The sequence below is a fragment of the Schistocerca piceifrons genome, unplaced genomic scaffold (assembly GCF_021461385.2).
Source record: "Schistocerca piceifrons isolate TAMUIC-IGC-003096 unplaced genomic scaffold, iqSchPice1.1 HiC_scaffold_964, whole genome shotgun sequence".
Lineage (NCBI taxonomy): Eukaryota > Metazoa > Arthropoda > Insecta > Orthoptera > Acrididae > Schistocerca > Schistocerca piceifrons.
This window is the reverse complement of record NW_025729239.1, coordinates 57,501-61,503: the sequence shown is the minus strand read 5'-3', so window position 1 is coordinate 61,503 and position 4,003 is coordinate 57,501.

Genomic DNA, 4,003 nt, shown 5'->3' with positions numbered 1-4,003 from the left:
GTACTGCTTGGCGCATTTGCCCCAGTTCGGCTGACCATGGTGAAGGGGAGGCCGCGATGGCCCTCCTCCTGGTTGGTACAGCTGCCTTGACTGCCTTAGTTATTGCACTAGTGAGATCTCGGGCGTATTCTTCTATGTCGACATCACCCTCCAGCAATGCAGGGATGTCACACTCCCTAGCCAGCCGGTCCCAATCGGTTTTGTTGTAGTTAAGTTGTGTTTCCCACCCTATGTCCCAGTGGCACTCGCTGTCTCCAATGATGAATGTTATGAGGTTATGGTCACTTGTGGTAATCCGGTCCCAAACTGTCCAATTAGATATTTTTGTTGCGAGGTTTGGCGTTACTAGAGTAACGTCAATGTTTGTACCGTGTCCACCCCCCCCAGTGTAGGTGGGAGGGTTTCCCTGTTTGTTAGCGACCATGAGTTGTAGTGACATGATGGTGTCGACAGCTTGTTCTCCTCGATCGTCTTGTGTACCACTGAACCACAGGGGGGATTTAGCATGTATTAGCTCTAGAATTACCACAGTTATCCAAGTAACGTGGGTACGATCTAAGGAACCATAACTGATTTAATGAGCCATTCGCGGTTTCACCTTAATGCGGCTTGTACTGAGACATGCATGGCTTAATCTTTGAGACAAGCATATGACTACTGGCAGGATCAACCAGGGAGCTGCGTCAACTAGAGCTGAGCAGCCGGCCGCCCGGGAGTGTGTCCCGGGGGCCCGCGCGAACACGCAAGCGTCCGCTCAATCATTCTGCAAACAGGAGGAGGCTGAGCTCCCCTGCACAATACACCTCGAAACCCTCTCAGGTCCCGGCGGCGCGCAGCGCCGTCCCAAGTACTTGGTCGGGTTCGAGAGAGGCGCAATCGCCCGGAGTTAGGCGAGTAGACGCTTTCGGTGCGACCACCCGTGCTCCCAACTGAGCTTGCCGCTGCCGACAGAGGCCCGGGAGCGTGCTGTCGTGGCATTGCCGGCGGGAGACAACACGCGCCACCTACGGTGACCGGCAGCTCCAACGCCAGCGCCACAGAAGGACAAAAGCCCCACTTGGGTGCCGAAGCGAACTCTCCCAGCACAGCGCACGCGCCAACACATCCGCACAGCTGCGATACAAACCACCAGCGAGAACCGCTGGGGCGACCGAGCAGCAGACGGCGTCGCGGCGCCGAGCGCCGGGCGGCAGCGCATCCTCAACGCACACAGTCCTCAATCGGACCAGCACACTGAAGATGTCCACCGCGCTTCGCACCGGGCCCGCGAGGACCTACTTTGGCCGCACGGCGCCGCGCGCAGGGTGCGCCGGCGCGCAGCTGCGACGCCTGCCGCGTCCGTCGGCCGGCGCGCCTGCCACTGGCCGCCCCCACCAGCCGGCTGTAGCGCGTGCGCCCACGCACCGCGCGGCCAGCACGCCGGGAGGCGCCCCCTCACCGGCCGGGGACGGTCCCACCCAGCCACCGCCGCGTATCGCTTCACACCCAGATGCCGTTCAGTTTCGTCGGCATGGTGGGTATCGCTGGAACAACCGGTTAGTACCTCAACCTATCGTCGCCATCACCGATTCACCCCTAGCGAGAACAACCGCACCACAACAGGTTACCATTTGTTCATTTGCGTAACTTCACCAGAAAACGCAGGCGTCCATCGCCATTTGCAACTTCCACGATTATTGCATGCCTGTGTCAGGTGTCACGCCACACTACGTCTGCCCACATACACGCAACAAAATGTGCACGCCTAGACAATACGTGGAAGGTGGCCCCCGTACGTATGCGATGTCCATTGCTCGAACGACTGTCAACCGGCCTCTGTAGCATGTCGCAGATATGGAACGCGGTGCACCATGCCATCACGGTGTGTGAGGAGAGACGACTAGGTCCGAATACATCAACAGACAGCTCATGCTGATCGCCATCCACGGCGTCCGTTCCTCCCACACGTCTCTATGGCGTACCACACTGCAATCCAGCTCTCATAGGGAGACGACACGTAGCTGCGTGCACAATATTTGCACTGTATGGTCCGCCGTTTTTGGGCGCAGTCGTTGTACGGTCACACATGTGCCACGATGTATCATTCAGTACATAAGGACGAATGTGCAGTACAGATTGTGGTTTACGCGTACGACATTAGCGGACAGTTGACACAGGCCGCACCACAACGTAGCCTGAGTACGTCGCATGCGGAGGGCATTGAACATGCAAAGTTCTCACCAACCAGCTTGCGAAGGCAGGGGGCAAGGTGGGGACGTGGGGAGGGGCGGCATGTACGTCCTGCTGCCATCCACATTACAGTGTACAGCAGGAGCATGTGGAAAGTGAGCAAGACTTGCAAGGTGTTTAACATGAAGCGATACACAGGGGAGCGGGGAGTGCGAGTAGCGAACTATATTGCGAGGGTTGCGGGTGGGCAACACTACACTAATTGAACGAGTCGTATAACAATTACAGAGCAGGTTTAGGCGACAACGTGGGTTACGTTAGGCGACAACGTGGGTTAGGTTAAGGCACGACGTGGGTTAGGTTAAGGCACGACATGGGTTAGGTTAAGGCACAACATGGGTTAGGTTAAGGCACAACATGGGTTAGGTTAAGGCACAACATGGGTTAGGTTAAGGCACAACATGGGTTAGGTTAAGGCACAACATGGGTTAGGTTAAGGCACAACATGGGTTAGGTTAAGGCACAACATGGGTTAGGTTAAGGCACAACATGGGTTAGGTTAAGGCACAACATGGGTTAGGTTAAGGCACAACATGGGTTAGGTTAAGGCACAACATGGGTTAGGTTAAGGCACAACATGGGTTAGGTTAAGGCACAACATGGGTTAGGTTAAGGCACAACATAGGTTAGGTTAAGGCACAACATAGGTTAGGTTAAGGCACAACATAGGTTAGGTTAAGGCACAACATGGGTTAGGTTAAGGCACAACATGGGTTAGGTTAAGGCACAACATGGGTTAGGTTAAGGCACAACATGGGTTAGGTTAAGGCACAACATGGGTTAGGTTAAGGCACAACATGGGTTAGGTTAAGGCACAACATGGGTTAGGTTAAGGCACAACATGGGTTAGGTTAAGGCACAACATGGGTTAGGTTAAGGCACAACATGGGTTAGGTTAAGGCACAACATGGGTTAGGTTAAGGCACAACATGGGTTAGGTTAAGGCACAACATGGGTTAGGTTAAGGCACAACATGGGTTAGGTTAAGGCACAACATGGGTTAGGTTAAGGCACAACATGGGTTAGGTTAAGGCACAACATGGGTTAGGTTAAGGCACAACATGGGTTAGGTTAAGGCACAACATAGGTTAGGTTAAGGCACAACATAGGTTAGGTTAAGGCACAACATAGGTTAGGTTAAGGCACAACATAGGTTAGGTTAAGGCACAACATAGGTTAGGTTAAGGCACAACATAGGTTAGGTTAAGGCACAACATAGGTTAGGTTAAGGCACAACATAGGTTAGGTTAAGGCACAACATAGGTTAGGTTAAGGTACAACATAGGTTAGGTTAAGGTACAACATAGGTTAGGTTAAGGTACAACATAGGTTAGGTTAAGGTACAACATAGGTTAGGTTAAGGTACAACATAGGTTAGGTTAGGTTAGGTTACACGTTGTTGTAAGGAAAGGTGTAGGGGGGGGCGGGGGCGGCAGGTTCGTTGATAGTGATTATAGTAAGTGAATGCTTGTGACATGATCAGATTTGTCACGTCAGGATGCACCTTTGGCTTATTAGAGGCGGCGCTCCAATTCTATGCTTGTGTCAGACCTGTGTCTTTGACTCATGTCATTGTTTGTGCGCTGTGACAGGAGGTACTATTGTGATGTTGGGTGCACCGTTGTATAGGACATGTGTGGGTGTTGGTGCCTGATCTGCGCAATGGTGGATGTCGAAAGGGTGGGATATTGTATTTTCCGCATGGACCTCCTGGTCTGGTTGTGATAGTGTGGATTGTGTAATGTGGCGGAGAGGATGCACTGGATGTTGTTCC